Source organism: Gordionus sp. m RMFG-2023, chromosome 3, assembly GCF_954871325.1.
Source record: "Gordionus sp. m RMFG-2023 chromosome 3, tfGorSpeb1-WG-v2, whole genome shotgun sequence".
Taxonomy (NCBI): domain Eukaryota; kingdom Metazoa; phylum Nematomorpha; class Gordioida; order Chordodea; family Parachordodidae; genus Gordionus; species Gordionus sp. m RMFG-2023.
Genome location: NC_088777.1, coordinates 6,510,706 through 6,533,433, shown reverse-complemented (window position 1 = coordinate 6,533,433; position 22,728 = coordinate 6,510,706). Strand labels below are relative to the sequence as shown.

Below are 22,728 nucleotides of genomic sequence, written 5' to 3'. Positions count from 1 at the left end.
ATAGAAATTTGAATCTATTTATATTCATAGTATATCTAAATAAACACCAAATCCATCCTTATTCCATAAATCTCTTATATTTTGATGACTGGATTTATAAACTCCGGCTATCATTAGTAAACCAACTAAGGCATTCAATTCATTTTCATCCATTTTGGATGATAAACAGAGTCATCTTTTTCAATGGACTCAATCTTTTGATTTGTATATTTTAAAACTAAATCTGTAATATTATGTGAAATGAATAATTTGAGGCTTTCTATGGTGATTTTGCATTTTTTGCATGAGATTTAACCCCTGGCAAATATAATATTATATTATGGGATCTTGTCCTTTTTGTGTAAGGCATTCCATATTACATTTAGTTTTTCCATCTTTACCTTCATATTTTTATATAATTTATTAAAGACTAGCATATTTTACTGTGACAATATTTATAGCTATCTTCACACACATAATATCTATATTGTCCTCCTCTGTCTCCGAGTTGTGATTGCTGTTATACAAATAATCATCATCTGACTCAAAATCTACTTCACCTATATAAATTTTATAAATATCAAATATTAAATAGAAAATACTTCCAGCACTTGATGATATTAAATTTTCCATATGCTAATTTTATAGTATTTTGCTCCACAAGAAAAAAAAATAGTATAAAATTTTAAAATTTTGAGTAACAATATAACAATGAAAAATTTACAAATAAAATTTTTTTTTTCAATTTTATATATTAGTTTGTAATATACAATAATATTTATCAATAAAAAAAAATTGTGAAAAAAAAAATTACTTAAGTACAAAGGTGGACCTATACTACCCCAAGCTCAACAAATTGCAAATATTTTAAAAAATATCAAATCAATTATCTTGAAATTTGGTAGATATATTCTTTATAAGAAAATATTAAACTACTATAAAAACTAGGTCAAAATATCTTCAGGTTTTTTATTACCAAGATTATAAAAGCCGTGGGGTATTATTTACCCCACCTTTGTAGTGAAGGGTTAAACAAAAATAATGTTGTGGAAGTTGAGAAAATAAAATAATTTGAAAAAAAAAATTGATAAAAATTAATATAAAACCCCAATAAAAACATGACAAAGGAATTGATTAAAGATAGAATAAATTTGATGAAATTAAAAGCTCGAAAATTAGAAAGAGAATACAAAAAAAAAGATATACTAGGAAAGTTGTTATATCCCTTTAGTCATACTAAAGGGAAATTAAGAATAGAAACCTATTTTTGGAAGATGCCTCAAAAAAATAAATTAAGAGATATATATTTTTTTTATCTTTCAAAGTCATATTTTGAAATAATGTCAAAAGTAAATCTATTAAATAGATTTGGTAATTTGAGCTAATTTCAAAGAAAAAAATATTACTAATGAAATTAGTTTTCCAAAATAAAAATTAATTAATATTTATTTAAAATCGTGTTATCATCATTAGCAACAATTTCTATTTAGGATGTTATTTTAAACTGGAAGATGATAATTTCTTTATGCCGGTGGGAGGGGCTCAAGAAAAATATTGCATTTTGATACCTTCAAACTCTGAAACAGGTCATTGGTTTTTTTTAAAATCATATTTCAAATTATATTAAAAAATATAAGAAATATTTCCATTTTTTTTAAATTTTAATAAAGCCAGCTTTTAGAAAATTAAGATAAAACTCAAATTTGATAAAAAGAAATTCTACAAATCCTTAATTTCTTTTATAAAAATGATTAGATTTTTTATTAGATTAGACTATAACCGGTTGGCACTCACTTTTTGACAAAAAAATTATTTTCCAAATTATAAAATCATAACACAAAATATTTAGGTTGTCAAATAAATCTGATGTTTTCCAATGCAAATGGAGGCTACCTTAATCAATAAATCTTACTCTTTCTATACCAGCTATAATTAAAAATGTAAATAATAATCCAGAGTAAAAAGTTATTAATTGTTTATTTAATTATATGTGTTTTGGGTCAACAAGACAACAAGATTTTTAATTTATTCATAATACTAGCATCAACACCACTGGAACTTAGGTATTCAGCTTTTTCAAAGTGATTAAATATATGCGCAATTTTGCTTTGCCCAACCATTTTTCTCACCCTATAGACGTTTACAGTTTACGGTTTGTCGTGCGTTCAAGTACGTGTTACTTATCCCCACAAGGAAGGGCTTCTTATTTTTTCTTTTCCCTAAATTAAATATCCAGTTTAATGGATTATGATTAAAACCTAGTAGTGATCTGAATAGGGCCTAATTTTTCAAACCCTGCCAGAAATTTTTTTATAAAGTTTTGCCTGGCCCGAACCCAAAATTTTTTTCTTAAAATTTTGCCCGGCTTGAATTTATTTAAAACTAGAAATTAATAAAAGGATAAGTCCTATTCAAAAAAGGAAAAGTTTCAATTATAAAAAGAAAAGGTACGATCATAAAAGGAAAAAGGTCACAATCATAAAAGGAAAATGTTCAATTAAAAAAAGAAAAGGTCCAAACAAAAAAGGAAAAGTGTCAATCAAAAAAGGAAAAGGTTCAATTAAAAAAGAAAAAGTGTCAAACAAAAATGGAAAAGGTCCAATTAAAAAAGGAAAAGTGTCAATTGAAAAAGGAAAATTCTCAAAAGGAAAGGAAAAGTGTCAATCAAAAAAGGCATTCAAAAAAGGAAAATTGTAATTTTTTTATAATTTTTTGTCAATTTTTATTTATTTTTGCTATTACTTCATAATTTATTTCAAAATTTGTCGATTTCTTTACATTTTTTTACTTATTATATCTTTTCTCAGTTTATTTCTACCCTTTTGCGATTTTCTTTATTTTTATTTTTCTTACTATATCTTCTCTCAATTTATTTTTCTTCTCATTTTTGATAATTTTTTTTATTTTTAAAAATAATTTATAAATTTAGGTAAATTATAACCAAACGATTAATTTAATTTATCAATTGTATTATATTGTCTGCCAAAAACAATAAATATAATTTTAAAAAATAATTATCAAAAATGAGAAGAAAAAAAATGAGAAAAGCTCAATATCATAAAGATTAAAAATGACTTAAAGATATTGAGAAGGATAGAAATGTATGTAAATGATTACAATGAATAAATCATAAAAAGAATAATGTATGTATGATGAAAAAAAACGTAAAGAATTGTTAAAAAAATCGTTCTAAATTTATAAATTATTTAAAAAATACAATAGAATTCAAAAATGAGAAGAAGAATAAATTCAGAGAAGATATAGTAAGAAAAATAAATGTAAAGATAATCGCAAAAAGTTAGAATTAAATTGAGAAAAGATACAGTAAGAAAAAAAAATGTAAAGAATCGCAAAAATTTAGATATAAATTAAGAAGGAATAAATAAAATAAATAAAAATTTTAAAAAAAATTATGATTTTCCTTATGGGAATTTTTCTATTTTGATTGACACTTTTCCTTTCCTTTTGGGAATTTTCGATCTTCGATTGACACTTTTCGTTTTTTGATTGGACCTTTTTTGTTTGACAATTTTCCTTTTTTGATTTTTTCTTTTTTGATGGCTTTTCCTTTTTGATGGCTTTTCCTTTTTTGTTGACACTTTTCCTTTTTTGATCTGACTTTTTCCTTTCTTTTTGGGAATTTTCCTTTTTTGATTGACACTTTTCCTTTTTTGTTTGGACCTTTTCCTTTTTTGATTGAACCTTTTCCTTTTATGATTGAACCTTTACCTTTTTTGATCGGACCTTTTCCTTTTATGATTGAAACTTTTCCTTTTTTGAATGGGATTACTCAAAATAAACGATATATGTTATTTGGCGTCTACTTTTTATAAATAAATTATTTTTATTTTACATAAAAATTCAATGTAAAATTGATAAATTTAAATATATTTTAAAAAATTTATAAGGCCCGACACCACCCGGCTAATTTTCAAAAATATTAGGCCCGGCCCCCGCCAGGTTCAGGCCGGATACGGGCCGGGCCTACTTTTGCAGATCTCTAAAACCTACCGTATCTCTGTTGCTTGTCTAAACTAGAGGGCTTAACCCTGAGATCACGTAACACGTAAATTTTCTGGGAATTAATGGGTATTTTTTTTTCATTCATAATGCAATAGGATAAAAATATGGTCAGTAAAACAATATTAAAATTAAAATATTCAAATGTAGATTATTATTTGAAATAATAAAATTTTTTCTATTTGTATTTAAAAAAAACTATTTTATCGGCGTTAGAAGAAGTGCCATGATTGTGGACAAATAAATCGACGAAAAAATTCGCAACTAATTTAATTGAGCTAGGATGACACAGAAATTATTTGATAGTTTTAAAGAAAAATTTTTACTGAATGGACTTAATCAATATATATCTATTTTAAATTAAATAATATCCACCCTCCCCGCCCCCCTTCATATGCTTTAAAGCGAAAGAACATGTCCAATAAGCTTAGAAGACATATGTAATTTGTCAAAATTTTAACCTTTTAACAAAATATAATTCTCATTTTTATGGTTGGCTATGAAAAATTCTGTCTTATTAAGTAAAAAAAATAGATTTTTTCCTCTTATCTTAGGATTAAAATATTATAAAATAAATATTTAAATATTTAAAAATGTATAAATAATTTATAAGAATGGAAAAATAAAAAAGACCTAAACCTGGCATAAAAAAATCTTCTGGAATAAATTTCTTTTGAAGTTTATGCATATTTTCTAGACCCTGTCCGAATTGAAACGAATCATAATCCCAAAAATGTTCTTGTTCGAATACTTTATCTTGATATTGTTGCTTTATAAAAATAATATTTATGCTTTAGAATGCTGAATATTGGTTAAAATATTCTAATATTGTATACCCTATTAAATCCATTTTAATAATAAGGTTAGATTATTTTATGAGACAATATATTATATTTGAAATATACATAATTGGATTGAGGAATGAAGATAACGGAAGTTCATAAAAGATAAAAGTATAATAATCAATTTCATTGTAAATTTTAGCTTTCAAATATGCAGACCATGATATATATATAAACATAAATTAGCACGAGCTAGCATCATTTTTACTGAAGAGAATATAATTATTAGCATGTTTTAACATTTTTTTTGGTATTCTTACATATAAAAACATAGTAATAATAAATGAGTGAACATTATTGCAAATAAAATTATTAGTAATCAATTTTAAATTAATTTTCAAAGTGTCATAGAAATAATGATTAATTTTAATTTAAGATTTTTAAAATATTAATGAAAACAATTACCCGGATATCTTTTAAATAGTTTTATTGATGAAAAGGATGGAATAAAAATCAGTGAATTGTATTCGTTTGCATTTTTTAAAATACTTATCCTTTTTAAAGTAGGTTAATTTGAAAAATTCCTTATAAATTAAGGAAGTAAATTTTTTTAAAATATATTCATCCCTATTTATTTTAATTAACAAAATATTATAAAAATCAAAGACCAGAAGAAAAACCATTTGCATGGCGACCAGGCCCAGTTTTTTAAAAAAAATAATATTTCGCACCGAACATACCTGTTTTATATTTTCAGGCCTTACCCAGTTGAGGATTTAAAAAAAAATATATTATAAATATTTTTAATTTTTTAACCAATAATGGAATTATAAAATATTCGGTTTTAAATATATGGCCCAGGCCAGATATTTTTATTACAAAAATATTTTAGGCCCGGTACTACCCGGACGGGTTTATTTAAAAAAATTAAAATACTGTCCGATCCGTGTACCTGAGCCGAGCCAGGGCGAGCCTACAGGTCTCTGACAAAAATTAATACGCAAATATTTATACTAGCCGAGATATAATGGGGAATCAAAATTTTCTCTTTTATTCAATGATAATAAATTGATACTTATTTGATTATCGATTAATCAGAAATTTTCATATCTTGGGAGGTGTGTTTCAGAAATTTATCTTTACGATGATGTTTAGTTGGGGAGACCGGGGATCTTATAAGCCAGAGCATTTTGTGAGTTGAAGTTTTCTTCTAGAGTACTCACCTTTAATGGTTAATTTTTTAACCAAATATGTATAACTACATTATGCATATGAGGGCATAATTTTTTTTTAATAACACTAATAAAATTTATAACACAAAATATGTTTTATAATATCCCCAAAATTAACCTTTTTAAATTCTGCAATTTATCAAAAATAAAAAATAATAAAGGTTTTAATTATCAAATATTATATAAAATATTAAAACTTATTCTATATAAAATTATTTTTTATTTGAACAAAAAATATAGAAAACAAACTTAGGTTATGCAACAGTAAAAAGTTATAAATCAAGATTAATGAAACAACAAGATTTAAAATTGTTTACATCAAGACAAATATTCAAGAAAGTAAATGAAACTATGTTATAAGATTATCTAATAGATACATCTAAAATGTTTATGGATCTTTTCCCTTTTTTTTTCGCATGGATACTATTGCAATTTTAATCCATTTATTTGTAATTGTCATTTCACTAATTTTTTACAATTATTTTCCATGCTGGCTTAGTTTTTTACCAACAGGTTTAAAAGAGTTGAATTTTTGAGGTGTATTGTTTAGAATTTGTAGGCATATAAATGGAGCGATCATTATATTACCACAGTATTAATTTTAAGATAGGTCTTATATATGGGAGATTTGTAATAAAAAAGACAAAGGTCAGATGTCTGATCTTTGTAAATAGAATTTTAACTCAAATAATTTTAATTTGATGAAATAAAAATAAAATTCGTTCAAATTTGGGTTAGGCTATTTTATGGGTTATTTTATATATTTGAAGGTCATTTTGATGAAATATATTTTTTAAAAGGGCTATTAATTTTGATATTCATAAAAATGAGATATAAATAGAAAGGGTTATTTAATTGTATTATGAAGGTAAGAAAGTAGATAATTTTACGGGGTATTTAATTTGGTGAAAGGGGATAATTTGTTATATAAATATATATAAAATAATATTTATTGTGGTTAAATTTCGTTCCCTAAAATCATAAACATATATTTCTTTGTTTCAAATTATAATACACATTTTTGTTAAAAATTATGGTTATTAAAACCACGAAGATATCCACAACAACCAGTCAGGTGGAAGAGCTCTTAATCACCACCAACGCCCTAACACCTGATAGCTCCGTCATTAGAGACCCGCTACTCCTGGGGCCGATAACTGCCCCAGGGGTTCTTAGCACGCCGCAGACTATGATCACAACATATTGCAAGCGATTACGACCCTCACAATCTGGATGGAAGAGTTAGCGGCCAACGTTAACAGAATGCAAATCTCTAGGCCTAACTCTATCGCGAGGTCTACAATGATAGAATCCGAGCCTCGGTAATCATCCAAAGAGTCTAAGAACGTAAGGGACATATTGGACAACATGCCGCATGCCCTAATTCCTAGCTTCACAGATGCGGCTTAGCGATATTAACCCCGTTATCACGCCTAGACAAAGACTAAACAAGCTCAAGCTGCTATGGAAAGGATTAAAGAAAAAATTATCTTAGTCCAAGTGTAAGGCCATCTAGTGGGGCAAACAAAAATTGGAGTTCTTAGAGAAAGTGGTAAAACGCAGTAACGAAGCGACCGATTCCGTATTATGCGAGTCCGTCACTTAAAGACTTCGAATCCTCAAGCTAGTTATCATTGGAACTGGCAAACTGCCAAACAAAGGACACCTCCTACCAACAGATATATATGTTGGCAAAGGAAATTATAATAGTACCGGATAAGCTCTTTCGAAGAAAAGGACGTGACACCAGTGGTACGTCCAGGAGGATCGAAACTATGGAGGCGACCACTACCAAGAGCAAGAAGAGGAAATAAGCTCCCAAGCAATCCGTCTCTTACTACTATTTCTTCCTTCTTTGCAAAAAATTCTTCCTTTTCTCCTCCCTTCTACCTCCCTCACCTCCGCCATATATTCCCAACGCCGGTCAACCATCTGAGTCTTTGTAGAATATATTCTCACTGCTATCAGAAGACTTAGGCATCCAAGAGTGGAGGATTGATAACCCTTCAACCGCCTCTTGGTTATCCTCAGAAATCAATAGTCAGGGGGTAGATTAGAGATCTATCGTCAGCTCCTTGGTAAGCTCGCTTGCCGAGATAGTAGGTGTTTCTGGTGCGCCCCAGGTGGGGTACATTGCCGTTCCGCCTATCAACAGCAATGGGTAATATCAATGTCGGAACCCACGGACTTCTTACAGATCTACTTCACAACAACAGTAAGACGCTGAACCGAAGGAAAACCACCGATTCCCCTTCAAAATGAAATAGTGGTGGCCAAGACAGTTTTTGGATTGAGTAATTAGTTAATCGAGGTATTAGCGTGTGCCGGACGTATAAGTTGAGTAATTAGTTAATCAAGATATTGGCTTAACCATGTGTCGGATGTTTAAGTTAAGTAATTAGTTAAGCGTTGCATTAGGAAATTATATTTAGGGGTTATTTTTGAGAAAATGTGATAGTAACTGTGAGTAGCGTACTAAATTAGTAAATACCGTGAAAAACTATTGACTATATTAGTAATAATATATCATTTAACCTTCAGATAGTTAAGATTTTCATTGTAAAGGTGATAGTTAATTTTTTTTAAGCGAAAATGAAGACATTAAAATTAGTAAAATACTGGGATCTAATATAATATTTTTGGAGCCGTAGTAATATTAGTATTATATATGTAATTAAATTTGTGGCAGGAGAATGAGAAATAGTCGCAATGTAAAAATAAATGGGCTTGATAATTGAAGGACATAATGGGGAGGTAGATGTGATGGGTAAGGTAACATGATTGCCGGTTGCCAGCCTCTACATGACAGGATTTTTACTGGATGCAAACCCCCCTCAAAAACCAATGCCTAACCCCGTAAAAAATTTTTGCCACCTTCCGCGGCGATATTTACTCATTATTATTAACAACTTTTTAATTAATAATTTTAATTATTTTATCTCTACTACTAGCTATCAAAATATTGTGAATATATAGATGTTATTTTTTAGATCATGAATTCAATTAAAAACTCCCTCATTTAAAATGAATGTATTTTATCTAACCTATTTAAATTACATTTAAAAGGATAGTAGAAAGTTGTATTTGGAAAATAATGTCTATGATTGTTTGCAATATATAGATATGGTCAATGATCATCAATATCATTGTATTATACTAGGTGCCTAACCCCTACCCCCTTAAAGAAAATTGGATGCAACCTGTTCCTACCCCCCTCTCATGTAGACGCCGGCAGGTTCAGATGTTAATTAAGGGGTGGATTGATAGTGATGTTGGCAAATCCGATATTTTGATAGGCAGAATGTTGATAATAATCAAGTGCTGATACCGTATAAGAAATAAGACAGAATTTTGAGTCTCGAGGGAGAATTAGATTAATTGTTATAATTGCGGTAACTGGGTCATATGCTTCGGGAGTCCTTGGCAAAATGTCTTGGTTGTGGAAAACTTGGACACCCCTTATTGTTCAGGTAAGCAAGAGAGAATAAGATGTGCGGATTGTGGCCGATTTGGACATAATAAAGGAGTATAATATGATCAATTAAAACCACAAACGTGGTTTTCCAAAGAGGGTTGGGTTAGAATGCTCCAAATGTGAGCACTATTGAAGGAAGAAGATGGAAGAGATTCGTATGCCTAATATTAAAGAAACTGGGGAACTAAGCACGAATGTTTTAGGTGGAAAAGGGGGACGTGCGACAAAGGAATGTGGGAATTTGTAACTATATGATGGCAAAGACGATGAAGTAGAGGTCGAGGCGAGGCGGTTAAGAGTGACAAAGGTAAAGGTTTCTCAGCGAAAAATAAATAAAGGGAGGATGTTTAAATATGCTCCAGGAGTGGGTGGTACATAATCCTTGTCTCAGAGTGATTATAAATTTAAATGGGAGAATAGTTCATATGTTGTTTGATATGGAAGCAGTTACTTCGGTAATTGAATACAATAAGTATCAGAGATTTTGGCCGGGGTAAATAATGGAGAATAAAGGATTAAGAATACGGCAATTTGATGGAACACAGTTGGTGGCTATGGGTACGGTGGAAATTGAAGCAACATTGGGTAAGAGTAGTGTTGTTAAAACGCCGCGAGTCGCGACCCCGACCCAAAGCTCGGGTCGTTTTATTCGACTCCGACTCAATGCTTGGGTCGTTTTTTTCGACTTCGACCCGCATTCAAGCCGAAAAAAACGATTTCGACCCAAAATATGGGTCGTTTTTTACGACTCCGACTCAAAATTTGGGTTGTATTTTTCGACTCAAACTTGAAATTTGGGTCGTATTTTTCAACTCAAACTTGAAGTTTGGGTCATATTTTTCGACTCAAACTTGAAGTTTAGATCGTATTTTTCGACTCCAACTCAAAGTTTGGGTCGTTTTTCTGACTCAGACTCAAACATCAGGTCGTTTCATTCAATCCGACCCAAAATATGGATCTTTTTTTTAAAGACGACTTAAAGTTAGGGTTGCTTTTTTTCACCCCTAATCCAATATCTAGATCATTTTTTTCGACCAAAAGTCAAATAACATTTAGTATATATTAATATTATAGGCGGGAAAGTTACTTAAAGCTTCTAATTATAATGCTCTGATTAACTATTCATCATAGTTATATTTTAAAATTTTTAAGTGAAGATGTACCATAGAAAAGTGCCATTTGTCATGATGGTTATTTTTGAACTTTTTCAAATGAAATAGATAAAAATATATATTGTAGACATGTTAAATCAAAATTTCAGTGATGATGTACCATAGATAAGTGGTAATTGTCATAATCGCTATTTTTGAACTTTTTTGAGTTTTTTTAAAGCAAATTGCTAAAAATATATATTCTAAACATGTTAAATTAAAAATTCAGTGAGTGATGTATCATAGATAGGTGACAATTGTCATAATCGCTTTTGAACTTTTTCAAATTTTTTTAAAGGAAATATCTAAAAATATATATTCTAAACATGTTAAATTAAAAATTCAGTGAGGATGTATCATAGATAGGTGACAATTGTCATAATCGCTATTTTTGAACTTTTTCAATTTTTTTATAGGAAATATCTAAAAATATATATTCTAAACATGTTAAATTAAAAATTCAGTGAGGATGTATCATAGATAGGTGACAATTGTCATAATCGCTATTTTTGAACTTTTTCAAATTTTTTTAAAGGAAATATCTAAAAATATATATTCTAAACATGTTAAATTAAAAATTCAGTGTGGATGTATCATAGATAGGTGACAATTGTCATAATCGCTATTTTTGAACTTTTTCAAATTTTTTTAAAGGAAATATCTAAAAATATATATTCTAAACATGTTAAATTAAAAATTCAGTGATCTATGGTACATCATCACTGAAATTTTGATTTATACATGTCTAAAATATATATTTTTATCTATTTAATTTAAAAAAGTTCAAAAATAACCATCATGACAAATGGCACTTTTCTATGGTACATCTCTACTTAAAAATTTTAAAATATAACTATGATGAATAGTTAATCAGAGCATTATAATTTAAAGAAGCTTTAAGTAACTTTCCCGCCTATAATATTAATATATACTAAATGTTATTTGACTTTTGGTAGAAAAAAATTGTTCAAAAATAGCGATTATGACAATTGTCACCTATCTATGATACATCCTCACTGAATTTTTAATTTAACATGTTTAGAATATATATTTTTAGCTATTTCCTTTAAAAAAAATTGAAAAAGTTCAAAAAGAGCGATTATGACAATTGTCACCTATCTATGATACATCCTCACTGAATTTTTAATTTAACATGTTTAGAATATATTTTTTTTAGATATTTCCTTTAAAAAAATTTGAAAAAGTTCAAAAATAGCGATTATGAAAATTGTCACCTATCTATGATACATCCTCACTGAATTTTTAATATAACATGTTTAGAATATATATTTTTAAATATTTCCTTTAAAAAAATTTGAAAAAGTTCAAAAATAGCGATTATGACAATTTTCACCTATCTATGATACATCCTCACTGAATTTTTAATTTAACATGTTTAGAATATATATTTTTATCAATTTGCTTTAAAAAAACTCAAAAAAGTTCAAAAATAGCGATTATGACAATTACCACTTATCTATGGTACATCATCACTGAAATTTTGATTTAACATGTCTACAATATATATTTTTATCTATTTCATTTGAAAAAGTTCAAAAATAACCATCATGACAAATGGCACTTTTCTATGGTACATCTTCACTTAAAAATTTTAAAATATAACTATGATGAATAGTTAATCAAAGCATTATAATTTAAAGAAGCTTTAAGTAACTTTCCCGCCTATAATATTAATATATACTAAATGTTATTTGACTTTTGGTAGAAAAAAATTGTTCAAAAATAGCGATTATGACAATTGTCACCTATCTATGATACACCCTCACTGAATTTTTAATTTAACATGTTTAGAATTTATATTTTTAGCTATTTCCTTTAAAAAAATTTGAAAAAGTTCAAAGATAGCGATTATGACAATTGTCACCTATCTATGATACATCCTCACTGAATTTTTAATTTAACATGTTTAGAATATATATTTTTAGATATTTCCTTTAAAAAAATTTGAAAAAGTTCAAAAATAGCGATTATGACAATTGTCAACTATCTATGATACATCCTCACTGAATTTTTAATTTAACATGTTTAGAATATATATTTTTAGATATTTCCTTTAAAAAAATTTGAAAAAGTTCAAAAATAGCGATTATGACAATTTTCACCTATCTATGATACATCCTCACTGAATTTTTAATTTAACATGTTTAGAATATATATTTTTATCAATTTGCTTTAAAAAAACTCAAAAAAGTTCAAAAATAGCGATTATGACAATTACCACTTATCTATGGTACATCATCACTGAAATTTTGATTTAACATGTCTACAATATATATTTTTATCTATTTCATTTGAAAAAGTTCAAAAATAACCATCATGACAAATGGCACTTTTCTATGGTACATCTTCACTTAAAAATTTTAAAATATAACTATGATGAATAGTTAATCAAAGCATTATAATTTAAAGAAGCTTTAAGTAACTTTCCCGCCTATTATTAATATATACTAAATGTTATTTGACTTTTGGTCGAAAAAAATGATCTAGATATTGGGTTAGGGGTGAAAAAAAGCAACCCTAACTTTAAGTCGTCTTTAAAAAAAAAGATCCATATTTTGGGTCGGATTGAATGAAACGACCCGATGTTTGAGTCTGAGTCAGAAAAACGACCCAAACTTTGAGTTGGAGTCGAAAAATACGATCTAAACTTCAAGTTTGAGTCGAAAAATACGACCCAAACTTCAAGTCTGAGTCGAAAAATACGACCCAAACTTCAAGTCTGAGTCGAAAAATATGACCTAAACTTCAAGTTTGAGTCGAAAAATACGACCCAAATTTTGAGTCGGAGTCGTAAAAAACGACCCATATTTTGGGTCGAGGTCGTTTTTTTCGGCTTGGACTTGGGTCGGAGTCGAAAAAAACGACCCATATTTTGGGTCGAAGTCGTTTTTTTAGGCTTGAACTCGAGTCGAAGTCGTAAGAAACGACCAATACTTTGAGTTGGAGTCGAAAAAAACGACCCAAAATTTAGGTGAGCTCTGTTCGAGCCGACTCGGCTAAGCCGATTAACAACACTAGGTAAGAGGGTTGAGGTATTGGATTTATAGATTATCAATCGAAATATATAATTGTGTTGGGGACTGGATCACTAGAATTGGTACATGGTATAAAATTTTTAGTATTTTAAAGGTAGGGTATATTTATACCAATAACTAGTGAGGAATATGCGGTTGTGCCGTTCGAGAGTGAGAATGTGTTGGCGGCAGTTGAGGCCATCTTAAATTATGAACTGAGGGGGAATAATCATGGGAGCAAAATAAGGGCAAATATCTGTGACAAGAAAAATGGGAGAAAAGAATAAAACCAAGTTTTGGTGCAGAATTTGACGCTGAGTTCGAATCCGTTTTTTAAATTTTTTCTACATGTCAAGTTTTAAAAATATTACCGTATATAGACAACTTTTTGAAATCTCAAAAATGGTAAAATTTAGGTCTTTATACAGATATATTTTAAAAAATTTTATATAAAAATCCCTGAAAATTGGTGATAGTGTTAAACTTATATTTCTTTATAAATTTACTAATTTTTATAATTTTTTATCGATTGGGTTTTGAGAAAAATTGTAAAGAATTTTGTTTTGGGGGCCTTAAGTTTTCAATATAAATTACTATCAAAATTATTAACTTTAGAAGATAAATTTTATATAATTTTGCTTCAAATATGCTCAAGATTATATACTAATTATAATTATGTTTCAAAAGTACTCTATGCTATGAAAATTCAACAAGTCGGTGCAGATATTTTCGAACTTTTTAATTTGTACACTTTTATTGAATTTTCTCTGCATAAAGCATTTTTAAAGCAAAATTAAGGTAATATTTATCTTTTTTAGATGTATTTAGTAATATTTTATGCACTTATGATCAATTTATACCAAAATCAGATATCTGTACCCACTTTTTTAATTTGTACTCTTTTTGAATTGAGCATTTTTGAAGCAAAATTTATTTAAAATGCAATAATTGGTAATTTTTTCATATTTTTTATTAATATATATCTTTTTTAGATGTATATAAGAATATTTGTTTTTTTAATCAATTTATATCAAAATATATGATTTTCCAATGGAGTACCTTGAACCCGTAGTATGGGCAATAAATAATAATGCCAAATAAAGAGTAGGAAGAAAGGAGAAGAATCGTTTAATTTTTCATAAACATTTAATTTCTTTCATTAATTTTTTTTTAAAATTGGATTTAAAATATTATTCAAATTCCCTCCTTATATAATATTCTACAAAAAATTAATGCCGAGGTCCCCTTGTTTAAAGTGTGTCTCTAAATTTTGTTACATCTGTGCGGTCTATATATTGCCCGCACAAAAATGTCCAATTTCTCCGATCATTCAAAGGATTTATGAAATTTATTACAATATTCCACTCTGCGATTTGGATAAACCATTTGCCTCTAATTACATATGTAAAACATGTTATAATTCTTTTAATTCATGGGTAAATGGAAAACGGTCATATTTGCCTTATTCGAAACCTGCATTTTGGCACGTAGCAAGAATCATTCATGGGATTGTTATTTTTGCTCGATTAGTACATTTGGATTTAACAAAAAAATAAGAAAATTCGTTATCCTGAAATTTCGTCGGTTGTTTATCCGGTAAAATATAATATGCATACAACAGTTCCTTTTTTTAATAGTTCGCAGCTAGAAAAATTACGTTGCCAGGACAATGACAATATTGATCTTGAGTATCATCCCGAAAAGGATTCGCCATTTATGTCACAAGAGCAACTAAATGACATAACCAGAAATTTACAACTTTCAAAAAGAAAGTCCAAATTTTTAGCCTCAAGGCTTAATGATTTTCAAATTTTTAAAAACGGAGTTCGAACTTCATACCGATTCCGTGGAGCATCGTTTAAAAATTTATTCTCTTACGAAATTTTTTTATACTATTCCAACAATCTAGGTCAATTTTACAACTTAATATGAATTAGTGCCCGATGAATGGCGCTTGTTCATCGATTCAAGCAAAAACAGCTTGAAAGCAGTTTTGTTTCATAACAAAAATTCTAAGTCATCAATTCCCATCGCCTATTCCAACCAGTTAAATGAAACATATGAAAATATGAAATATTTTGTCAAAAAAAATTATTCCATTTACGAATTTAAGATATGCTGCGATCTCAAATTGATCGCAATCCTGACGGGCCTTCAGTTAGGCTACACCAAGCATTCGTGTTTTCTTTGTCTCTGGAATTCCAGAGAAACTCTAAAACATTATACAGTATCTGAATGGGAGGATCGTCCCAACGTTCTTAAAAAAAATCGCGTAAATATCCCGCTTATTTCTAAAAATAAGATTTTGTTGCCTCCGTTGCACATAAAATTAGGACTAAATTATATCAAAAAATTGTCCAAGGGCCCCACGATATACCTAAGAAATTTTTTCCCCAAGCTATCCCAAGCAAAAATAAAAGAGGGGATTTTAGTAGGCCCCCAAATAAGAAAACTCATGAAGGACAGTTTTTTGAAGATGAATTGTTACTCATTGAATTAGAAGCATGGAAATTTTTTAAACGGATATGCAGATCGTTCCTTGGCAATCATAAATCAGCCGACTATCGTGCGAAAATTCATGACCTATTAACAAATTATAAGAAAATGGGATGCCGAATGTCCCTCAAAATCCATTTTCTTCATTCCCATAAAGATTTTTTTCCTGAAAACTTAGGTGCTGTGTCAGAAGAAATGGGGGAGCGGTTCCATCAACAGATAGAAAATCTCGAAAAGTTTTATCACTGCAAGAATCGTATAAATATGTTGGCGGACTACTGCTGGAGTATCTTTTTTGAAGATAAATCATCAACTTCATATTCGCGGAAATATATTTAGATTTACCATTAAATGTTTTTAAATTCGATAGATTTTATGTTATTGTTTAATTTGTTTTAAATTCAATAAATTTATTGTATATTACAAGTTAAATCCTATATAATAATGAAGGAGGGGGTGGGACAACGGACCGATAAAAGGTTCATTAAAAGTAAAATATAAGATAGGTTAGCTTCGCATAATATATTTATTTAAATATGAGAAATATAACTATTTCATTTAAAATAAATTGTTTAACATCGTACCGTGTGCAGTGTAGTGAAGAGAACGAAAGCCGCAATAAATAAATATATTAAATGTAAGCTATATTAAAAAAGATTTTATAAATAAAGGTAAATTTAAAAAATATAGGTTGTTTAAAAATTGAGTAGGATTTATAAAAAAAAATGTATAATAATAATAATAAGGAAGGTTTGCTGCAAAAATTAAGATATTTTTTTTAGTTGTAGGGATCATTAGAACCGAAGTTATAAACCTTCAAAAAATGACCTTTTTGGCCACTTTAACCTAAAATAAATAAAAAACCTGACGTGCTAAAAAAAAACTGACAGCGGATTTAGAATATGCATAAAAAACTGTCTTAAAACATGTTTCTTTTATTTTTCCCAAAGAATCAAGTCGAAATTTGTCACACAGTGAGGAGCGAAATAGGGTGATATAGCAAAATATGGAGGAAGAATTATAAGAGCAAAATCGGGGGGAAAAATTATAGGAGCCAAGTAGGGGAAAAAATTCTAAGAGTGTGATAGGGGGTGGAATTCTAAAAGCAAAATAGGGAGAAATAATTTTAGGAGCGTATTAAGGGAAAATAGTTCTGGGGAAAACTAAGTAAATATTGCTTAGGAAGTTGGACTTTATAAAGATTATAATGAGGTTAAGAAAAAGGATGAAAAGGGAAAGACTGTGGAAGGGAACGTGTGGCAGTATCAAGAAAATAGAGAGGTGATAGAGGCTGAGACGCAGAACAGTGGAGGGGAGTTGCCACTTAAGGAAGAAAATGGAGGGGAAATTGGAATGATCAAATTGCAAGAAGGAGTTCAGAGTTTAATACAGAAGTATCAATAAATTTTCAACGAAGAGTTGGGGTGCCTCAAAGATTATGTATAAATTGAAGGAGGGCTATGGACTAAAACTTTGTGTTGCCACTATCCCGTTTGAATGGAGAAACAGTGAATGAGTGACTCCACTGGTGCCTGTGAAGAAAGCTAATAGCCGGCCCTTTTTATGCGCATATTTTAGGACGCTGAATCCTTAGGTTGTGAGTCAAATATCCATTGCCGCGAATCGAAGAAATAACAAATAAAGGAAAGTATTTATATTTTAAAAGTTGATTTATCAAATAATCTGCAGCTGCGTGTAAAACCGGAGGTAAAGAAATTATTAACCATTACTACGCCAAAGAGATTGTTTCCAATTTTGTAGATTGCTATTTGGACTTAGTATATTAGCTCCTATTTTCCAGCAAACAATGGCTGCCTTTTTAAGGGAATTGTGTTTAAGGAAAAACTTCCGAATATAACGAACGAAGATTGGAGGGAGTATTTCGGAGAATCAAAGAAATAGGATTGCGGACGAATAAGGAAAAAAGTGTGTTGGGGGTGATATATCTTGGGCACAAAATTACGGGAAAGGAAGTGAGACATTAACAAAATAATTAATAAAGAAAAATTAAAACAACGGTAGATATAAATTTTTTTTTTCATAGAACAAAGTAACAAAAGGAAATTAAGAGAATATAAACTAAAAAAAACCACCGATTCTCCTTCAAAATAAAATAGCTGCTAATTGTAACAATAAATTATTTTCTTATACCTATTTGTATAAATCATAAAAACTAATAGATTTGGTTAAGGTGATTAATTTAGAGTAAATTATATACGAACAAATAAATATAGTAAGGATAAATATAGATCAATATTTTCATCATATTTATCTAGCCATTAAATCTAAAGCCAAATCATAAGACATAACATTAATTAAACCTAGACTCGTGCCTAGGCAATTATTAAGAAACGATATAAATATCGATTGTAGAATATTATAAAATATCAAATTTCATTCCATTTTATGACCCTTTTTTATCGCAAATAAAAGTATGCTTTATAGATAAAAAATTTTTTTAAACAATTTAAAATTTTTTTTTTTACCTATAGACCCTTCGAAATTATCCGATGCTACTATTGGTAAAATAAAATATTTAGCAAAATTTTATTCTTCTCCTGTACAGAAATTATTTTAACCAATAAATTTGAATTGTAGCATAAATATTTACCATGTTTGTTTGTTTTGCCTGAACATCCTATTGATGCACCTCTCGAAGTAAGAAATTTTTGCTCAATTTCTATATATTTTGAAGCTGTTTTATATTCACGCATGTTTGCCTATTGCAACATATATGAATGAAAGGAAGGACCTTTTTCAACTTAATATTTACAAATTCTCAACGAAAATCAAATATCACATCATAATATAATTATTGATAAATTTTTTGAATAGTATTGAATTTGATGAGAAATTATAATAACTTGTTTTTTTTAATTATTGTGTAATCAATATTTACTCACAAGGCCAGCTAAGTAGGTTTGGGGGCGAACCCCATCCCTATGGGAAAATTCTGAATACGCGAATGTATTATTCTATCTTCAAATTTTTAGAGGCTGTAAATAAAACCATAGGTACATAGCTTTAAATAAGTTTAAAATGATATTATAAATCAAATTGCATTATAGATTCTCTTTACTGGTGTTGTAATTATTATACTTACTTACAAAATCTATAATCAGAGTGAATTTAATAAAAACTGCTAAGACCTAGAACGACTCACTTGGAGATATATTTATCTACCTAAAAACAATCAAAAATAATAATTACTTTCATTTAATACCAGTAATAAAAATTTATAGCATAGAAGGATAATTGATTACAATTATTAAATATAACTACCTTTCATTTGACACCAATATTAAATTTTTATGTTTAATCAAATCTCGCTCCCGCATCCTCCATCTAAAATTAAGGATAACCCATTAAGGTAATACTATCAAGCGGATTGATATTTAAATTAGTGATCTACATCGGGCCTAATTTTTCAAGCCCGGCTTGGCCCGAATTTATTTAAATATTAAAATTAATTTTATAATTACTCAAAATATAAGACATATGTTATATAGCGTTTTGTTTCAATAAGTAAAATCAAAATTTTTTATTTTATATAAAAAATTCAATATAAAATTGATAAATTTAGATATATTTATTTCAAATTTTTTAAAAATATTAGGCCCGGCACGAACCCGATTATTTTAAATAGAATTACGCTCGAGCCTAACTTTGCAGATCTCTAATTTAAATAGCTTTCATTTACTTCCATTATAGATCATTTATATTATAAAAACAATTAAAAATATCTTATTCCCTGTAACCTAATTCCGATTATTTAGAATGATAATGACCATTGCAATCAAAAGATATTTTAAATAACTTTTATTTGATACCCATAACAAATTTTGATGTTATAATCCCGGAAACTTCCTTTGCCCACTCCTAGACCAAGTTCCAAATATTAAAACAAAGAGTAAATATAATTATCATTTCAATCAAAAGATGTTTCAATCGTTCTTTTTATATCTATATTATTGTGTTGATAATAACTACCCTTCCCAGGCTAAGACCCTTTGGTTAAGAGGCTTCCAATTAGATAGATGATTAGTTATCAATTGATATATACATTGAATATATCTACTTTTATAAGGCCAAACAATAACTTTGATAATAATTAAATATATAATAGAGATATATATAACTCGACAACCGAAAGTCTGGCTCATGAGAGCCGGATTAAAAAAAAATTAGAATGGGCTATGTAGGGCTGGGTTTGTTAATCAAATTTAAAGCCAGACATGATTTATACAAAGAATCAAGCAGGATTTAAAAAAATATCACAATATGCAAATATTTTTGTATTTTAAGAGTGTCTAACTAAAATACGAAATCAAATAATATAGGAAATTTAAAAAAAAAATAAAAAAGTTATCTATGATTACATTACAAATACACAATATAATAGATAAGAAACACAAATAAACACTTTTTCGCGAACTTTTATTGCGAATGTCGTTCATCGCAAATGGATTTAATAGAGAAAGTTTTATTGCCTCCATAATTAGTGAATACTATTCTCTAAAAATAATAACGCTAAACAAATATCGCGAATATTTTCATAGCTAAACCCTTGTCTTGTAGTCTTTTCAATATATTGCTGCGAAACTTTTATCTAGAATCAATAATCGTAAATATTTTTATCGCCAAGAAAATAGAGTGAAAACTATTTCGCGAGACATATATTGCAAAGATAATATAACAAAGTTATCGGGGGTCAATATCACGATAATTCTTACTAGTGACTATCTTATTTGAAACATTTATTTTGATCATATTAATTGAATAATATTTTTTTTAAAAAATAGATATATCAGTTTGATTTAACGATACTTTTTAATATTATATTATGATGTTTATAAAATATTATTGGAATGTATTTTTTTGTTAATCCTGATCTATGTTTTTCTACGAAGTCTAATAATATCCAGACAAGGAATTCAGGATTTATTAATATATTGATCATTGAGTTCATTATTTAAACGGGTTACGCCAATATTTATTGTCTTATGAGTACTTAATATTTATAAATTCATCAATCAGTTTTGCCAGTCACTAACCAAAAACAGAATTATAAGTGTCTTTATAGAATTTTGAAGGGCGAGTCAAAAATAGATTGCATCTAAGTGAAAGTGTTTATCCAATTCAAATTTTTTTTGAATCCTATGATTTTACGATCTTTGTTATCCTATATGTTTACTTGATATAAGATATTAGTTATATTTTCAAAAAATATGATAGGAATCTGAATCTAATATTATAAAGGCGATTTAAGGAAGTTTGCTTAATTTTAGCTAGGACTAACTCCGAAAGTTAAGTCAATATTTATTACTTATGCATATAGGTTTGAGCTTCAGCATATTTTTTTCCAATAATTACTCAGAATTAAACCTACTTAAAGCAATTTTTACTGAACTCCCAAATGATAAATTTACTAAGTAAAAATTTTAATTTACGAATTAAATTTCTTAGAAAATATAATAAACCCCTCAGAATATTATTTTCATATTGAGTCTTAAATTTAATTTATATACTCAATGTCTTCACATAAAGGGGAAAGGGGGGGGGGGTAAATTTTTAAATAAAAATATTTACATCTCTTTTAATATATTTTTTATTTTGCAACTCTTTTAACCATTTTTTATCAAATTAAGTTTCAATTAATATAATATAATTTTAATACATATAAGTATTAAATATACTTAAATAATACTTAGTTAAACCAATTGTTTACTATAAAAGGTTAAATAATACAATGTGTTAGTAGTTCATGATAATATTTATAAAATTTGGTTTAGGGTTACTTAAACAAAATATTGTTTATGCTGAATTTTAATGTAGACGAGTTCATAATCTATCTTTTAAGATAAATTCATTTTTAAATTTTATTAAACTTAAATTAAAATTATTTTATTTTCATTTGAGATGTTTTTCCATCATATCTTGTTTCTCACAATTTGGATAGCTTTTATAGAATTATCGCACGGTAATTTTTTTAGATTTAATAATTCATAATTTTAAAGAAAAACTTTCAAATCAAAGCAGGCTTATAATGGATTTAAATTGAGAAATTTTATCAGGGAACAGATAATTTATGTTTTCCTCGAAAAATCTAATATTTTTTCTTACCGTAGAAAATAAAATATTATTATTTTTTAAGTAATTAATTTATAATGTTCTTTCTTCCACACTATATCATTTAATGTTTTTAATCTACCTTTTGTATTACCTAACATCTTCAATTAAATTTATAAGAGTAACCATAAATGAATCTCACTTTTATTATCATTAATTCATAAATTATTATTTTATAGTGCGTACAAATTGAACGTTTCAACGCAGCGTTTTAAAACGCATATCAATAATTTAAAATATAAAAAGCAAACGTACTCAATTTAAACAAATGCATTATTTGCGTTTTGTAACGCAGCGTTGAAATATTCAATTATGCACCCTAATATGAGAAAAAAAAAATATATTTCAACTTATAATTAGAGTGATTTGATTTTTTAAAAATATTATAAAATGTTGTATTAATACTATGCGACGATTCTTCAAAAGTTG

General features: G+C 28.0%; 1 long non-coding RNA gene across 1 annotated transcript; it reads right to left on the bottom strand.

Moving 5' to 3' along the window:
• Positions 1 to 251: 251 nt before the first annotated feature.
• On the bottom strand, positions 252 to 627 carry LOC135925764 (uncharacterized). The gene is made up of 3 exons (XR_010571725.1): positions 582 to 627; positions 424 to 539; positions 252 to 380 (listed from the first exon to the last, which is right to left on the bottom strand). It is a non-coding gene; the product is annotated as an uncharacterized LOC135925764 (long non-coding RNA).
• Between the last annotated feature and the right edge of the window lie 22,101 nt (positions 628 to 22,728).